This window comes from Jaculus jaculus, chromosome 2 (assembly GCF_020740685.1).
Source record: "Jaculus jaculus isolate mJacJac1 chromosome 2, mJacJac1.mat.Y.cur, whole genome shotgun sequence".
In the NCBI taxonomy this organism is placed as follows: Eukaryota; Metazoa; Chordata; class Mammalia; order Rodentia; family Dipodidae; genus Jaculus; species Jaculus jaculus.
In genome coordinates this window covers 173,353,508-173,372,928 of record NC_059103.1, presented here as the reverse complement: position 1 = coordinate 173,372,928, position 19,421 = coordinate 173,353,508, and the positions used below count along the sequence as shown (strand labels likewise).

At 42.3% G+C, this 19,421-nt stretch overlaps 1 protein-coding gene across 5 annotated transcripts in view; it reads left to right on the top strand.

Moving 5' to 3' along the window:
• Ubr5 (ubiquitin protein ligase E3 component n-recognin 5) overlaps positions 1 to 19,421 on the top strand; it is a 158,411-nt gene that overhangs the window by 32,872 nt on the left and 106,118 nt on the right. The gene's annotated exons all lie outside the window — the stretch shown is intronic.

Sequence of the window (19,421 nt, the reverse complement as noted above, 5' to 3'; positions counted from 1 at the left end):
CGTCACAACTCCACATGAAGCAGGAAGTAAGTCCTGAGTCTGAGTGAGCCAGTTCTCAACACTCAGTAGGGCTGGACCTCAGGGTCCATCCTCTCAGTGACACTCCTTCCAGAGGCTCCACCAGCTGGACGCCAAGCAGGAAGCTTAATCACAAACACTTGAGGCTATGAGGACATTTTTCTATTCAAACTTACACCCACCCACACACATAAAAATCTATTGTGAGTGTCCATTTTTAGGCCAGAATTGCATATATAGAAGCTGATCAGACAGATCATAAGGTTTGTTCTTTTATATTTTCTTCTCTTTCTTAATTTTTTTCTTCACTCCCTCTTTCTCTGTCTTTTTGTGTCTCCATTCTTGACAGAGCTTTGCTATGTGGTTCAGGCTGGCCTTGAACTTGATCCTCCTGCTGCTTCTTGAGTGCTGGAATTACAGGGATGCACCACCATGCCCACATGGAAGTTTGCCCAAATTCAAACATTTTAGTTTTTCTTTCTTTTCTTTTTTTTTTTTCTTTTCTGAGGTAGGGTCTCATCCTAGCCCAGGCTGACCTGGAATTCACTATGGAGTCTCAGGATGGCCTTCATGGCAATCCTCCTAACTCTGCCTCCCGAGTGCTGGGATTAAAGGCGTGCACCACCACGCCCGGCTAAACATTCTAGTTTTTAAAAACATTTTTTTTTTTCCAGCAGAAAGAAAGAGAGAGGGAGGGAGAGTATGGGTGTACCAGGGCCTCTTGATACTGCAGATGAACTCCAGAGGCATGCGGCACTTGTCCATGTGGCTTATGTGGGCACTGGGGAATTGAACCCAGGTTGTCAGACTTTGCAAGCAAGCACTTTTAACCGCTGAGCTATCTCTTCAGCCCAACATTTTATTTTATTTAGCATTGTACCTTTTATATATGAAGCACTGAGGTTTTTAGATACTATTTTCTTCCCTGGTGGCATTGCTGGGGACCAGACTTGAAAGGAAAGGAGACACAGTATGCTTATAGAGCTGCGGATTGGCAAGTGTTGGAGCATTTGCCCTAGTCATGAGGTCACTTTAACAGGCGCTAGTACTGATGCTCATGGTCCTTTGTGTGTTCTCCCCTTTGAAACACTTGTAGTTGAAACCAGTTGTCGCTGCGAGACTGTGCTCATGCTTTTAAAGGTAGTTCAACTGTCACCATGTTTATACAACTATGTTTTAAAGTTTGCTTTAAAGTTCTGATTTGTTGCAGAGGTCAGACTGGAAGCTGCAGCTCCTCTTTCCTGAGGTTTTTTGGCGGAGAGGGACCATAAACACAGTGACAGTTGTCATGAAACAGGTTCATTGTCCCTTCATGAGCCAATGTTCCCTAGCCTAGTTTGGAAGTTCTTCTCCCTCTTTAAATGCTATGTTGTCCAGTGGTTGATTGTGGACAATTCTTGATTGATTATCGTAGTGACACTGAATATTTTCTGTTCGTTTTTGGGTGTGATAGGCTGTGAATGTTTGGTTTTTGGCTGTATATATGTTTTTACTATGTACTGAAATACCCATATGTGCAAAGAATTCACTCCATAGGCCTTATCCTTGAAGAGCTTACCATACAGTTGGGAAGCTACAAATGAAATGTAAGGTAGGAATGTCAGAGATAGCAGTTCAGATCAGTAAATGATTAATTGCAGAGTTGAACAGTGTTGTTAGGAAGTTGTAGAGGAGGCCTGAGGAGGAAGTGCTTACTGGGCTATAGTTTCCAACTTAAGAGTTTTTGTAAGTCTGTTATTGAGTAGGGAAGGGGTAATGGGACATGTAAGTTGGAGCACTTGAGGTGGTGAGCAGGATTTTTATTTTTTACTTTTATTATTAACAACTTCCATGATTGTGAACAATATCCCATGGGAATGTCCTCTCTTCTCCCCACTTTACCCTTTGAAACTCCACTCTCCATCATATCCCTTCCCTCTCTCAATCAGTCTCTTTTATTTTGATGTCCTGATCTTTTCCTCCTCTTATGAGGGTCTTGTGTAGGTAGTGTCAGGCACTGTGAGGTCATGGGTATCCAGGCCATTTTGTGTCTGGAGGAGCACGTTGTAAGGAGTCCTACCCTTCCTTTGGCTCTTAAATTCTTTCTGCCACCTCTTCCGCAATGGACCCTGAGCCTTGGAAGGTGTAATAGAGATATTGCAGTGCTGAGCACTCCTGTCACTTCTTTCCAGCACCATGATACCTTCTGAGTCATCCCAAAGGGTGACCAGGATTTTGATAGATGTTATTTGTTTCACATTATTTATACAATACTTAATGAACTAGAAGTACAGTTAATCTACAAACCTTACTACATTTGTTACTTGGAAGTTTCAAATGTCTGCTAGTGCTTATTTTTAAATGTCATACACTTGCAGATATTTGGAGTTAGTGGTACCGTCCAAAAATAATAGCAGTTCTGTGTCACCCTTCTTTTTTAAAAACCTGTTCCCATTTACCATATTGTGTTCTTTCATTCAGTCAGAAGCCGTAAAGTGGAAATAGCCAGGGCCTGAAATAAGTGTATTATGTGTGACAATACCCACTTGGTTCAGATGTCACAACTTTTCCAAAATAGCTAATTATTTTTGGTATGTGATGATGAACTCCATCATTTTTGCTTTGAATATTTGAGATTAAGGCTTGTGATTTAGTTTAAAGGTTAGATTTTTAAGGCTTGGTTGTAGTGGTTAGAGTATCTGGCTTGTCTACTCTTCAGACTCTGGCCAAGCCAGTAACTTTAGAACTGAGTACGAGTTAGAGAAGGCCAGAGCCCTTTGGAGCTGCTGGCTTCAAGTAGAAGTTGCAAGGAGCACCTTTGCAAGCTCAGCAGAGTTCCTTTCTGTTTTTCTTTTTAATTTTTATTTATTTGAGACATACAGAGACCAAGAGAGGCAGATAGATAGATAGACAGACAGATAGATAGATAGATAGATAGATAGACAGACAGACAGACGGACGGACGGACGGACGGAGGGAGGGAGAGAGAGAGAGAATGGGCACACCCAGGGCCTCTACAGCCACTGCAAATGAACTCCAGATATATGGCGCCACCTTGTGCATCTGCCTTATATGGTTCCTGGGGAATCAAACTGGGGTACTTTGGCTTTGCAGGCAAATGTCTTAACCACTAAGTCATCTCTCCAACCCCTTTCTGGTTTATTTATTGATTCATTTATTATATTTATTTATTTTTTGAGGTAAGGTTTCACTCTAGGCCTGGCTGACCTCGGATTCCCTATGCAGTCTCAGGGTGGCCTTGAACTCTTGCTGTGCCACCACACCTGCCCCCCCCCTTTTAAAGAGACCTTTATCTCCTGTGTGTGTGTGTGGGGGGGGGTTGTGTTGGTCTTTGTTTCTTGCTTCTCTGCAATACCTCAGGCTCATGTCCCTCTCCTTGATAGCCATGTCTTCCAATCTCAGCTTGAACATTCTGGGTATTGTGTTTGTGTGCTGTCTTACAAGGTCTTGCTCTTCTTGGTTTCACAAACCCTGGAGTTACTGTAATGATGGGTTCTCTATGCTTGCTTACTGATGTACACAGGTCAGAGTTTTTCTTTTTTTCTTTCTTTTTGTGTTTTTGTTTTTATGAGGTAGGGTTTCATTCTAGTCCAGGCTGATCTAGAATTCAGTATGAAGTCTCTGCAACTCAAAGTGATCCTCTTAACTGCTGCCTCCAGAGTGCTGGAATTAAAGGCGTGCCACCATGCCAGGCTCACTGGTCAGATTTTTTAAAGGCAGTCTTTTGACTTTTCCTATTGATGTTTATAGCATTTGGAATATTCAAAGTTGCATATAATTATTATTTTACCGAGAGAGAGAGGGGGCGGGAGGGAGGGAGGGAGGGAAAGAACAGAAAAAATGAGCATGCCAGGACCTCTTGCCACTGAAAATGAGCTCCAGACACATGCACCACTTTGTGCTTCTGGCTTTATGTGGATCTGGGGAGTTGAACTCTGGCCAGTATATGGCTTTGTATATTGTCTCTTCAGCCCTGTTGAGATTACATCTTGCTGTGTATAGCTTAGGCTGGCCTAGGACTTGATCTGCTTCAGCCTTTTTAGAGCTTGGATTACAGATAGGTGTCACCATGACTAGCAGGACATAAGAGTTCTGAATATACAATAGTATCTTTAACTTTTCTGTTACCTAGCTAAGGCCATAATGACTACAGAAGTTTGCTGTGATTTCTGATCCCAAAGGTTAATACATTTCTTCCTGCTTTCTAGTTTTAAAATTTTTCGCTGATATCTCTTGCTTGAATATTTTTGACTCTTTCTCTTCTTTTAACTTTAAAATTTATTTGTCTCTAAAAGTTAGTTGTCATTTTAGTGGACTTGTAAGGAAGCAGTGGACATAAACACATGCAATTGGAAATTGCTTTGTACGTGAAATTTATTCTTTTTTCTCCAAATAAGCCAATTCTCCAGATCCACTGTGAATAGAAAAACCAAAAAAAGGGTTGGAAAGATGGCCCAGTGGTGGAGGAACTTGCCTGCAAAGCCTAAGGATCTGGGTTCGATTCCCCAGTACCCACATAAAGCCCTATGCAGAAAGTGGCGCATGCATCTGGAGTTTATTTACAGTGGTTTGAGGCCCTGGCATGCCCATATTCTCATTCTGTCTGTTTCTCCCTCTCCCTCCCTCCTTGCTTGCAAGGAAATTCAAAAACAAACAAACGAAAAACAAAGTAGTGACTTTTTGTTGGTTATAAAAGTTTTTGAGTAATGCTTATTAATCTGCATGGTTCTTGGCATTGATTCAGGAGAGTATTGGGCCTTTCTCTTGGTTGCCCAGTAAGCCTGCATTTTTCTTCAGGAATTAATACCCAGCATGTTAAAGTTTAGTGACTTTTCAAAATAAGCTCAATTTATACACAGGATTGAATTTGGGCCTTGCCTCATTTTCTTTATATCTGGGGTGGGGTAGAAAGTTTTCCCATCTGTAGAGATTCTCCTCAGAGCACTCACCGCATCTGTGGAGCAGGTGGAGCAGTGCTGGCCTGCCTCCTGTGTGTCCCTTGTCTCGCTGAAAATGAGGTCGCTGCCTGTGAAGAATAGATTTCTTTTTTGATTTCATAAAACATTAATACTGACAGTTTTGTTTTCTGAATTCTAGCACAATAGAAAATTGCTAGCCTTATTATTATTATTATTTATTGTTTTTCCGAGGTAGGGTCTCACTCTAGCTCAGGCCAACCTGAATTCACTATGTAGTCTCAGGGTGGGTGTCCTTGAACTCATGGTGATCGTCCTACTTCTGCCTTCTATGTGCTGGGATTAAAGATATGCACTCCCCCCCTCCCCCAGCAAAGATAGCATTCTTTAAAAGAAACCTTTGTCTCTATTGTAGGGACAGCTTCCTTTGGTAGATCAATTCCTATCTTCACTTAAATTTTTTTTTTCTTGAATTCTCTGGCTTTGATAGGAATAATGTTAAATTCCCTTGGAATTAATAATACTCTTCCATGGCCATGTTTCCTTGTTAGGGTTTTGAGGCTTTTGTGTTTACGGGGGCTCAAATTCATGAGTGTTTTAGGTGGAAGGTTCTCTTTGTTGTGTTGTGCCCTTTTAATACCTGCTATTTTTTCTCCATTCTGATTATGTATGGTTTTTAAATATTTATTTATTTGCGAGCGAGCTAGCGAGAGAGAAAGAGAGAGAGGGAGAGCGCGCGAGCAGCGCACCCACAGCGAGCAAAAAGCAAAGAGGCCAAAGGAAACACAGAATGATTCCAGGGCCTCCAGCTGTTATAAGCGAACTCTAGATGCAAGTGCCACTTCGTGCATCTGCCTTTATGTGGGTCCTGGGGAATTGGACATGGGTTCTTTGGCTTTGTTGGCAAGCGTGTCTTAACTGCTAAGCCTTCTTTCCAGCCTCCTATCTGGTTTTTATTTATTTGCAAGTGTGGGTGGGGGGATATGGCGTTGCCAGGGCCTCATGCCCCACTTTTTGTGTCTGGCTCATGTTGGATGGCTTGGGAATTCAACCCCAGGACTGCAAGCTCCTTTGACTGCTGAGCCATCTTCCCACCTCTGATCTTTGTTTTTTAGGGTGTGAGATTAATCCATTTTGGGGGAAAAATTCTGTCTGGAATTCACATTTCTAATCTGTTTTTCAATCCCCCCCCCCCCCCCCCCCGGTTTTGCTAGAATTCTTTGTTCTTTTCACTTTTCCCCTCCTATGTTTGATTTGGGAGTTGGAGATTGCATTTCTTTCTTTCCTTTTCTTCTTTTTATTTATTTATTTATTTGAAAGACAAAGGGAGGGATGGAGAATGGCCACGCCAGGGCCTCCAGCTGCTGCAAACTCCAGACACATGCATCTGGCTTATGTGGGTTCTGAGAAATTGGCTGAGGTCTTTGGCTTTGCAGGCAAGCGCCTTAACGAACGTTATGCCATCTCTGTAGCCCTGCATTTCTTTCTTTTCCCCTCCCGTTCAGCTCTCCTTCACCTTTATTCGTCGTAGCTGCTCTCCCTGACACATGTGCACCAGCATGCTTAGAGGTAGATCATAGTTGTAGTCTTTTAATGGACACTTTAGCTTCTATTTTTTATTTTTATTTATTTGTTTGAAAGTGACAGAGAAAGATGCGTGCGCCCCCTTGTGCATCTGGCTAACATGTGTCCTGGGGAATCGAGCCTCGAACCGGGATCCTTGGGCTTCACAGGCAAACACTTAACCGCTAAGCCATCTCTCCAGCCCAGCTTCAATTTTTTTAAAACGTCATTGTTTTTAGCTGTGTACAGTTCCAGGATGAACCCAACTCCTGCTCCATAGACCTAGATTGTCTTTGCCTCCTGTGGAGCTGCCTATCTGTTGTTTAATCACCACTTGTCTTTTGTTTTCTATTGTACAGTTGCCTCTCATAGTTCCATATTCAGTCATTCTTCCACCCTTCTGCCATGAATTATTCAATACAGTTGTTAAATGATGAGCATTTATACATTTTCCTCCCCTCGGGTTGTTTTTACTTCTTTACCTGTCTCAGTTTTGGAGAGAGAGTAAGTGGGGCTGACAGCACCACCCACAACTAGGGCATAGTAGAGTCGAGAGCAGGCTTAGTAGAGGAGGAGACACAAAGACTTGAATCCGGACACATCAGTTGTAATGTCCTTGGGTGAATGGACTCACCCATGTGCCACCTTGTGCATGTGGCTCTATGTGGGTAATGGGGCATCATAACTGAGCTGTCTCTCTGCCAGGCAGTATTAATGGATGGCATTCTAGGGCTAGTTTTATCTGAGGCTTGCCAGCTGCTATTTGTTTGCAGACATGGAAGAGTTAATGCAGACACCGTTAATTTTGTAGGAAACTGCAGGGCCTCCCCTGCGTGTTAGGGCTGTGATATTGGTGAATGACCTTTAAAGATTCCTGTTTTCCTCTCAGGCCTCAGGAAAGGGGCAGATTAGGAGCAGGGTAACTTTCCTGATAGGTGGTGAGGGATTGGTGGGCAGAAGCATGGATGCCACTTGCCTGCCTTATCAGATTCAGTCTCATCCAAGATGGCTGAAGGCAACACAGCAACAACTTCCTCTTTTCTCCCCAGTATTGCTAGGGTTGCCCTGTGGATGGGTCAGTCAACCAACCAGGTTTCTACCCATACATTCCAGCCTGGTGGTGAGGCTCCTTCTTTTTTAAAATATTTTTATTTATGCACAGGCATGGTGGGGGGAAGCGTGGGAGGACAGAAGGAAGGCACACCAGGGCCCTTTGCCACTACAAATGAACTCCAGGTGTGTGCACCACTTTGTGCATCTGGGTACAGGGTCATGGAACCTGACTGTCAGGTTTTTCAATAACCACTGAGCCTTCTGCAGCCCTGCGGATCTTGCTGGTGTGGCTCATACACCTGGGCGGAAGCTGCTGCTTTCCTGCCTCCCTCTCTTCCTCTCCAGAGGCTTCTTCCTGGAGAAACTCTGCTTTGTGAGGGAGATTTACCCAGTCTCCCACTCTGCTGGGAAAGGGGAGAGTTTCTTTTGGCTTTGTCCCCATTTCTGCTTTGCTTTTGTTCCCTCTCTTCGTACACTCTCCCTAACATAAACCTCATAAATCACCCTTTAAAAAAATTTCTTTTCTCCTCATCTAGTGGTAGCCAGGAGAGGTCTGAGTTGTGGTAGTTACCAGGTGCAGGGTGGAGGTCATCTTAGTGTTCACAGGTACCCACTGAAGGTAGTTGTGATGAAAGGGAGCTGGCTGTGCCAGTGTTAGATGCTATGTATAAGAAGGAGAACATGCAGCTCTCTCTTACATTTATTCTCTAGCCAGAGAGAGAGAGAGAGAGAGAGAGAATATGAATGAGAATGGGCCTCTTATACATGAACTCCAGATGCATGTGTGACTTTATCTGGCTTTAAAGTGGGTACTGGGGAATGGATCCTTGGACTGACAGGCTTTATAAGCAAGTGCCTTTAACTGCTTTGCTATCTTTTCATCCCAATCTGTCTTTCCAATAAGTAATTTCCAGGAATTTAAAAATCAAACAACCAACCAATTACGCATAAAAGACCCTTTGCAGATTGAGGGGTGAGGTGGGTGGACAGGTGGAGTTCCTTAATGCTCTTTCTCTTATTAACTCCTTCCCCATATGTGAGCACTGAGCTTTTTATGTATTTGGCGGATGCTGAGGGTGGTTCAGTAATAGCAGTTCTGGTTGCTGAGTTCCTGTAGATTATTTATCATAGGATAAGGAACTAGAACCATGTGTTGTTCAAGAACCAAGATGTGGGTCCTAGCATGCTACCATGCAAAGAAATGTTTGTTACCTTAGATCTGATAGAACCCCTGGTCATGGTGGTTTTTATTTATTTTTGGTATTTTGAGGCAGGGTCTCACTTCAGCTCAGGCTGGCCTGGGATACCCTATGTAGTCTCAGGGTGGCCTTGAATTCACGGTGATCCTCCTACCTCTGCTTCCCTAGTGCTGGGATTAAAGGCATGTGCCACCATGCCCGGCTCGGTGGTTTTTATTTTTTTCTTCCAGGTAAGATCTCACTCTAGCCCAGGCTAACCTAAAATTCACTATGTAGTCTCAGGGTGGCTTTGAATACCTCTGGATTACTAATTTCAGGAATATTAGATAGTTCTTAAGTATTTTAAAGTTGTCAGTCTTAGACATATTAGCTTAATAAGAATCACTTTGGATGCTTAAAATTTTGAGTTGACAACATGTTAATGTTGCTTTAAATTCCTGGTATAAATTGTTAGAAAGTGAGTGGTTTTATCTGCTCAATTTCTTAGTCTTTTGTTGCCCTTCTCACACGTAATGAAAATTTCAAAATTGCTTAGCCCCAATATAGACTATTATTATTATTTTTTTTAGAAAATATTCCCGATCTAGTAGGTTTGTGTGGGAATTGGGAGTATTTCCCAGAGTTTATTTTTCTTCGAGGTAGGGCCTTACTCTGGCCCAGGCTAATCTGGAATTCATTATGTAGTCTCAAGCTGGCCTTGAACTCATGATGAATCTCCTACCTCTGCCGCCCCTCTTCCCCCAGTGCTGGGATTAAAGGTGTATGTCGCCACGCCTGGCTCCCCAGAGATTTTGATGGCCAGTCAGATACAGGCACCTTGATGTACACATTACGTTACTTTTATAACATGTTACCTGATTCTTAAAGCTATGCAGTGTAGGACAGGGTACTAGCATTTGGGGCAGAAAGAGAGCAAGGGCTGGTCAGTGGCCACACAGAACTGCTGCCAAGCCGAGCTGCGAGGCCCAGGGCTTCTGAGTATCTAAGTAGGACCAGGAACACCAGTCCTAATGCAGTCATGATGGGAGAGAGAAAACTTCTCTAAGTGGAGGACACAGAGTCTCCTGTCTGTCTGTTGGACTCTTTCTGGAGCTAATTATCAAAGCAAGCATTTCAAAATCCCTCATGCTGTTGGAGAGGCTGAATGACAGTGTACTTCTAGGTAATTTCTTTTGCAGAATAACGGTCCTTTGGTTGTTTGTAAAAATCCTTGTCTCATCATTGGTTGTATAGCAAACACCTAAGAAATGTTTTAAAACTATTTTATTTTTATTTATTTGAGAGAGAGAGAAAGAGACAGAAATAGAGGCAGATAGAGAATGGGTGCTCCAGGGCCCCTAGCCAGTGCAAACAAACTCCAGATGCATGCACCACCTTGTGCATCTGGCTTATGTGGATACTGGAGAATTAAACGTGGGTCCTTGGGCTTCATAGGCAAGTGCCTTAACCAGTTAAGCCATATCTCCATTCCTAAGAAAGGTTTTTTTTTTTTTTCTTAAGTTTTTTTGAGGTAGGGTCTTGCTCTAGCCCAGGCTGACCTGGAATTAGTCTTGGTGGCCTTGAACTCATGGAAGTCCTCCTACCTCTGCCTCCTGAGTGCTGGGATTAAAGGCAAAGGTGTGTGTGTCACCACACCCTGCTGAGAAATGTTTTCAAATGAGTATCAAAAGGAAGAAAAAGCCTTGACTCTACTCTTTTGAGGTTATGAAAGGCATAGTACTAAGATGTGAGTCCTTCAGTATGTAATTACTAAATATCTAGTATGTGTCAGGTACTGGAGGCATTTGTAAATGAATAAATAAAATGTGGCTTTTGCTTTTCTAGAGTTTGTCAAACCAGTATTAATAGTATAAGTAGTGCTGTGGAGGGAAATTGGCTCTGGGCGTATTAGAATTTAGAAAAAAGCTTGGGCTATTCTGGTGTTCGGAGGAAGTGGCTTCCCTTTACCTAAGCATACAGAATGCAGTGGAGGTGGTTGTATAACTAGGTTGAGTGCATGGATGTGTTTAGGAAAAAAAGTAGTTTTTTGAATACAATTTAACTAAGGAATTGTGACAGGATAGAGATGTTCAGGTTATAGCAATGAGAGTAAAGATACTGTATTGGGAACAACAATGAAAATAAACTCTCTTTTTATTTTTTTTAATATTTTTTTGTTTTTATCTTTATTTATTTATTTGATAGTGACAGAGAGAGAAAGAGGAAGATGGAGAAGAGAGAGAATGGGCACACCAGGGCCTCCAGCCACTGCAAACCCTAACCCTACTACTTATTGAATATGAAAGTGCTTGGCTCTGTTCAAAATTGCCGCTAATCCTTATATAAACAATTCTGTCAAACAAATTATTACATTTCCATTTAACAAAGGGAGAGATCATCCAAATTTTGGGAGCAGTGCAAGCCCCAAATGGGCCTACATGGGTTTGCCTGACACCGTGGTGTACTTTCTTCCCAGTGCACCGTTGTGGCCCTCAAGAGCAGAGGGCTGGCTTCTGTGGCTGGTGGGATGGCAGCATAGGGCATAAAATGAAGAACATTCCTTGACCAGGAATAAAACCTAGTCTTGCATATTGAATAGTCTGATTTCATTACAAGTATTTTATTTCAGTTTATAGTTTTTTAAGAAATATTTTTATTTATTTGAGAAAGATAGAAAGATAGTGAGAATGGGCACTCCAGGGCCTCCAGCCACTGCAAACAAACTCTAGATGCATGCGCCACCTTGTGCATCTGGCTAACGTGGGTCCTGGGGAATTGAACCTGGGTCCTTTGGCTTTGCAGGCAAGTGCCTTAACTGCTAAGCCATCCCTCTAGTCCTCACTTTATAGTTTTATGTCAAGGATTAGAGTATTTATACTGTGAAAGACATCAGTTATCTTATTTTGTTTTTGTTATTGTTTAGAGGTAGGGTCTCTAGCCCAGACTGACCTAGAATTCACTATGTAGTCTCAGGGTGGCCTCGAACTCATGGCAATCCTCCTACCTCTGCTTTCCGAGTGCTGGGATTAAAGGCGTGCACCACCATGCCCGGCTGACATAAGTTATCTTATGTGACGGTTTTATTTGTAAGTAGAAATAAAACTGGATTTATAATGGTCTTGAACATGTCTGCATTTGGCAAATGCTGTGATGTGAGTAAAGGTGCTGGGGTTCAGAATGTGGGTGTGGCTTATATGAAGAAAGTCTGGCTAGGTGCTGTTCTCGGCAAGAGTGCACTCATCTAAGCAAGTCATTTTGTTCTGTCAGCACAGCTTGATTCATGTGGGTAAGTATAGTTTTACTGTTAAAAATGAAATTAGAGGCCTGGGCGTGGTGGCACTCCCCCTTAATCCCAGCACTCAGGAGGCAGAGGTAGGAGGATCACTGAGAGTTCAAGGCCACCCTGGGTTTCCTGGGTTTACATAGTGAATTCCAGGTCAGCATTATGATGCATGCCTTTAATCCCAGCACTCAGGAGGCTGAGGTAGGAGGATCTCTGTGAGTTTAAGGCTACCCAGAGACTGAGGTGACTTCCAGGTTAGCCTAGGCTAGAAATTAGATGAGACTGAAGGATTTAGGTAGTTAGAAAAGCTTCATCATATCCAAACTTTTTCTTGCCCATTTGGCACATGAGTTCTTTCTTTGCCTTTGCCTTTCCTGTTCTGAATGGAGCTGAAAATGACTCTCTCTTTCTCCCTCCCTCTCTCTTTTTTTTTTTTTTTTTGCTTGTTTGCCATTCAGTTTCCCAGATGTGTTTATCTTTCAAATGACAGAGTAGTTTGTGATTTTGATCTTCTTTTCATTTCATTGTGAAAAAGTTATTCATAATACCACATAGAAGATTCTAACCATACCATCTCTCAGATTAGGGGAATAAATTATTTGTGGGTGTAAGGAAAGCGATTACAGTTTGCAGAAGATGTGTTCATAATAAGATTTTGTCATTTTAGTTTAATGTTAATCATTAAACTTTGAATTGAAAACTATTTTAGGAGTAGATCAAAAAGTTCACATTAGGGCTGGAGAAATGGCTTAGTGGTTAAAGGGACCTATGTAAGATAGATGCACAAGATGGAGGTGCACTTGTGCCCTGGCACACCCATTCTCTTTCTTTCTCTCCCTGTCTACCTATTTCTCTCTAGTAAATAAAAATAAAATATTGTAAAAATATAAATTTAAAAGTTTATATTAGATTAATTGGAAAGAAGAAGGAATTCAGTGGAGAGGGGATTTGGGAGGGTGGGGAGATTGGTGGGAATGGATTATGATCATGATATAGTGTCTTATTTTTAGAAGTTGTCAATAAAAAGTTTAAAAGTTCACATTAAAAATTTTGTCAGGCCGGGTGTGGTGGTGCACGCCTTTAATCCCAGCACTCCGGAGGCAGAGGTAGATTGCTATGAGTTCAAGGCCACCCTGAGATGACAGAGTTAATTCCAGGTCAGCCTGGACCAGAGTGAGACTCTACCTCGAAGCCCCCCCCCAAAAAAAAATGTGTCAGCTGGGCATGGTGGTGCACGCCTTTAATCCCTTGCACAAGTAAAAGATTTATTTGAAGTTCATTAATCGATTTCAAATTCCGTATTGCTTAGAAACTTTACTTACTGTGTTTTGATGTAATATCAAAGAGAAAGAAATATCTTGTGGTACATGCTCATTGTTCTAGCTACTTGTGAGGCTGAGACAGGAGTTCAAGGCTAGCCTGAACGAAATGCTCCTCCTCAAAAAATTAAGTATATTCTAGGCCTAGCTTTTTTCACTTACCTTATTATAATTTTGGTGTCAGGGATGGAACTTTGTTTTGTCCATGCTAAGAAGGCATGTACCCCAATTCTTCATATGCTCTAACCCGAATGAAATGCCATGGATGTTTCATATCTCTGGTAACACAGTAGTTGCTCCAGGAAAAAGAGAGTAGTATCGTTGCTTCTCCAGTGTTTGTTTCCCACATTAAAGTCTGAATTTCTTGGAGAAATCCCACAACATTTTGTTCTCTGCCAGAAGATCTGGTAACAGCTTAACAGGAGGATCTACAGTTCAAGGATGTTGTCTGCTACATAGCAAATTCCAGGCAGCCTGGGCTACATGAGACCCTGTCTTTAAAAGGTAAAAAGGATGGGAAGGAAGAAGGGAAGGAAAGGATGAGATGGCTTAGCGGTTAAATGTTTGCCTGTGAAGCCTGAGAACCCCGGTTCGAGGCTTGATACTGCAGGACCATGGGGCGGACGCGTCTGGAGTTCGTTTGCAGTGGCTGGAGGGGCCCTGGCGCACCCATTCTCTTTCTCTGCCTCTTTCTTTGTCTGTCTCTCTCAAATAAATGAACAAAAAGTTTTTTTAAAAAAATAAAGGAATGAAATTCTAATTTCGGATCTGTAAAATAGCTTGTAAATTTACAGGAACAAAATAGGCCCTTCAGTTGGAAGGCCTCATGGTGTTAGAGTGGTAAGGATGGTAGCTTCTTGTTAATCTGCCTATGGTATGCCTGGCTATTGCTAAGTGCCACCTCCCCTTAAAGTTTTTATGAAACAGGTCTTGCTATAGCCCAGGTTGATAGGGAACTTACTCTGTCGCTCAGGTTGGCTTCAAACTCATGGTGATTCTCTGCCTCAGCCTTTTCATTGCTGGGACTTTAGGCATGAGTCACCATGTCATCAGGCTTTGCTGGGCCATTTCTCCAGCCCAGTTTTTGAGGTCATTTTAAAGCATCACTGAAATTTGATGAACCTGGGCACAGTTTTCTTTTTACTTGAAAAAGAAGGAACACACTGTTATCATTGCTATGAGAAGTTAATGATTAGTAACTTGAAGCATTGGAAACTTTAAGGTAGATAAGTCCAAGATTACATAATGACATGAACCACAATATATTGAAATTCGTGTGCTCACTGGCCTGTGGAGAATCTGTGGCTTGTATTCTGCTAGGCAAAGAGAAGCAAATGCTCCTTAAATATAGTTCACTCTTGGTGCTTGAGGGTCTCATGGCCACTATTTCCAGGATCTGTGTAAACTAGTTTGTAGAGGGCCAGTTTAGTTAGAACTTTAAAAAAAAAAGTGGTTTGTTTTTTTTTAAGAGAGCGAAACAGATGTGGGTGTGTGGCTAGTGGCTAGAGGGGAGAATTGGTGCGCCCAGGCCTCAACCACTAAACTTGAACTCCAGACACTTTTGGCACCTAGTGGGCATACATGACCTTGTGCTTGCCTCACCTCTGTGCATCTGGCTTACATGGAATCTGGAGAGTCGAACATGGGTCCTTAGGCTTCACAGGCAAATCATCTCTCTAGCCCTGTAGTTAGAACTTCTGAGATTTGAAAGAAATATACACACACACACACACACACATAGATATATATTTGTATATCTATATGTGTGTGTGTGTGTGTGTATACACACATAATCTTTTTTGTTGTTGTTGTTGATTGTTTTTTGAGGTATGGTCTCACTCTGATCCAGGCTGACCTGGAATTCACTTTGTATTCTCAGGGTGGCCTTGAAGTCATGGCAATTCTCCCCTACCTCTGCCTCCCGAGTCACCACCACGCCAGCAAATAATACATTTTATATAAACTTTGGGGATTGATTTTTTTTTTTGAGAAGTAAAAATATAGTATTTGGGGAAACGCTTTTGTGTGTCCATAAAGTCTTAGTTGCATATGAAAATTTCATGGGCTGGAGAGATGGCTAAGCAGGTTAAGGCACTTGCCTGCAAAGCCTAACCATCCATGTTCTATTCCCAGTACACATGTAAAGTGAGATGCACAAAGTGGTGAATGCCTGTGCAGTTTGTTTACAGCTGCTGCTTGAGGCCCCGGCACACCCATTTTGTCTTTTTTGGTTTTTCAGCGTAGGTTCTTCCTGTAGCTCAGGCTGGCCAGGAATTCACTATGTAGTTTCAGGCTGTCTTTGAATTCATGGTGATTTTACTACCTCTGTCCTTTAATCTCTCTGCTGGGATAAGGCATGCATCTCCATGCCCAGCATGTCTGTCTTCTTTCTCTCTGCTTGTAAATAAATAATATTAAAAGAAAAGAAATGAAAATTTCAGGTAGGTCAAATTGTGACTATGGTAGTTAATGTTATTTATTCACGTACATAATGTGTGCACACTCCACTAACATATTTGCTTTTCATTTATTTGTAAGATCCTGAGACAGGCTGGAGAAATGGCTTAGCAGTTAAATGCTTGCCTGTGAAGCCTAAGGACCCCGGTTCAAGGCTCGATTCCCCAGGACCCACGTTAGCCAGATGCACAAGGGGGCGCATGCGTTTGCAGTTCGTTTGCAGTGGCTGGAGGCCCGGGCGCGCACCCATTCTTCCTCTCTCTCTGTCACTCTCAAATAAATAAATAAAAATGAACAACAACAACAACTAAAAGATCCTGAGACCGAAAAGGATTGCGTATTATTGCGTATATACTGCTGCCAGTACCAATCAGTGTCATTTCAGAAGATGTTAGGCACAGTTTGATTTCTTTTAATATTTCTTTTATTAGAGAGAAAGCGACAGATAGAAATAAATAAATGTAGAGACTTGGCATGCCAGGGCCTCCAGCCACTGCAGACAACCTCCAGTATATGTGCCATCCTGTGCTTTATGTAGGTACTGGGGAATTGAACCTGTGTCCTTTGGCTTTGCAGGCAAGTGTCTTAACTGCTAAGCCATCTATCTCCCTAGCCTATGTGATTTCTTTTTTAGACAAGCCAGCCTTGAGCTTGTAGTAGTCTTGTCTTTGCCTCCCAAGTGCTACACTTAGGTCTAACTATGATTGTTAAGATTAAAAATTGAATTGGTAATAGGAAACATTTTCTCTTTCTCCCTAGCATCCTGCAATTTCCTCCTGAGTTAGCCTTATTAAATTATTTTCTAGCATTTGATAGCCTAAGAGCTTAGTTTTATAAATATCTATCCAAAATGCTATTTGAAACCAAGGAAATAGCATTTAATTTTTAACCTCAGTTATTGTCTAGTTTCAAAAAAAGCTCCCCCCCCCCCATTTGTATATGCTTTGAAAGCTCTGGAGACAATCTCAGATTAATAAAAAGAGACATGGGAATGAATAGCACTAGTTTTGCATACTAGTGAGCAAGCATCTTCTTAGAGGCACTACTGTGGGTTTTGGGAAACATAATCCTAGCTGTTCCTCATACTCAGTCTAGTCTGGTGTAAAGCTTGTGTGGGCCTACGAGAGCCAGAGTTCCTGACTCCTGCTCAAGATTTAGGCCACTGTCACTGTCTGCAGCAGACCCACTTTATTTCTTGACATTTTCTAGTTGACCTTGTCTCAGAGCCCATGAACTCCATAATGCATGACTCTTACAGTGTTTAGTCATGGTTTGCAACAGACTTGTTAAGTGAGCAATTGGGACCAATGAAATGTGTTTTGTTGAAGTAAATACAACGCTAGACATGAAAAAGGAAGTGGGTTTTTTTTTTTTTTTTTTTAAATATGGGCCCCATGTCACTCCAGTTTTTGCTGGTGAAGCTAGTTATCATTGAGTATCTTTTTTGGGGAAAGAAATGAAACACAGTATCATGCGAAGGTTCTAGCTTCCAAATAGGATTTGGTTGGCGTTGTACAGATACTGTACATGATTGAAAAAGGTGTGCCATAGTTGTGAGCAGAGGACAGAACTTGACAGGATACATTTAAAAGACAAATGACTCCTACTTAGACTTTCTTACTGAAATGCAGCAATGACTAGATCTTCCACCTACAGATTATAAATGACTTTTGGCAGCTTCAAAAAAATATTATTTTTATTTATGTACTTATTGTGGGGGGGTGGGGGGGAGTGCCAGGACCTCTAGCCATTGCAAAGAAACTCCAGGTGCATGCACTACCTTGTACATCTGATGTATGTAGGTTCTGGAGAATAGAGCTTGGGTCCTTAGGCTTCGCAGGCAAGTGCCTTAATTGTTAAGCTATTTCTTCAGCCCTTGGCAGCTTTTAAGACTATTTTTTTGCAAAGGGTGGAAGAGACAGGAGAGAGAATGAGAATAATGAGCATACCAAGGCCTCCTGCCATTGCAGATGAACTCCAGATGCATGTATCACTTTGTGTATCTGACTTTACTTGGGTTCTAGGGAATCAAACCCAGGCTATCAGACTTTGCAGACAAGCTCCTTTAACCACTGGGTCTCCAGCACTTGGAAGCTTTTAAATTCTAAACTGTTAGCACAAATGGCTCAAGTTTGATTTCGTTCATGTTTGTTCACATACTGGGAAATTCATGGATTTCCTTTGTTGTTGTTCCCCCCCCCCCCATTGCTTTCTGAAATGTTCTGTTTACTTATATAAGAGTTATTTCTGAAAAAGACAGTTGTTTGGGTGACAGTTGGAGAGTTGAATTCTTAAAAATCTCTATCTTTGTGTCTTACGTTGTAAAATTACTTTTTTAGGTCGGCACCGTCATTAGTTTGGTTTAGCTTGGATGGGATTGCAATGCTGTGTGTTCAGACCCTTTCCTTGAGGGAACAGGAAGAGCAGCAGTACAAGTTGATATCTGCTGTGTGGCCCTGTATGGTTTTTCTATACATGTACAATAGAAGTGGGGTATTTTCCTTGCTTCAGAGGACATTGAGACTAGATTCATTTTTTGAAAACAATATTTATTTAAGAGAGAGAAGGAGGCGGGGGGGGGGGTCAGAGAATGGGTGCACCAGGGCCTCCAGCCACAGCAAACATTCCAGACACATGCGCCCCTTTGTGCTTGTGGCTTACATGGGTCCTGGAGAATCGAACCAGGATCCTTTGGCTTTACAGACAAACGCCTTAACCTCTAAGCCATCTCTCCAGCCCTGGATTCACTTTCATGTCATGTCAAGAACTCAAGACTGCCGGGCGTGGTGGTGCACGCCTTTAATCCCAGCACTCGGGAGGCAGAGGTAGGAGGATTGCCATGAGTTCGAGGCCACCCTGGGACTACAGAGTTAATTCCAGGTCAGCCTGGACCAGAGTGAGACCCTACCTCACAAAACCAAAAAAAAAAAAAAAAAGAACTCAAGACTATGCCATGAACTGATTAGGCCTTTTGGGATTTTTCTTCCTTATTGTATTAAATTCTTAAGAGTTCTGCCCCCCAAAAAGAAGTGTGTTATGTGGGGGGGGGGGGTTGGTCGCACATGATGGTGCATGCCTTTAATCCCAGCACTAGAGAGAGGCCAAGATAGGAGGATTGCCTTGTGGTGAGTTCAAAGCTACCCTGAAGACTACATAATGAATTCCAGGTCAGCCTGGGTGAGACCCTACCTTGAGGGAGGTGGAATTCCCCCAGATATTTTTATTCATGATATCCATATATATTTGAGAATCTCTTTTGGCATTTTTTTAAGGTGGGGGGGAAAAGGTAGATAGAGTGGGCACACCAAGACCTCTAGCCCATGCAAATGAACTCCATATGCATATGCCATGTTGTGCATCTGGCTTACGTGGGTATGAGGAATTGAAGCCAGGCCCATAGTCTTCACAGGCAGGCACCTTAACTGCTAAGCCATCTCTCCAGCTCCCACTTTGTTTTCAATTTTTATTTATGAGAGAGAGAGAGAGAGAGAGAGAGAGAGAGATATGGAGAGAATGGGCACACCAGGGCCTCTAGCCACTACAAACAAACTCTAAATGCATGTGCCATCTTGTGCATCTGGCTTATGTGGGTTCTGAGGAATCAAACCTGGGTCCTTAGGCATCGCGGGCAAGT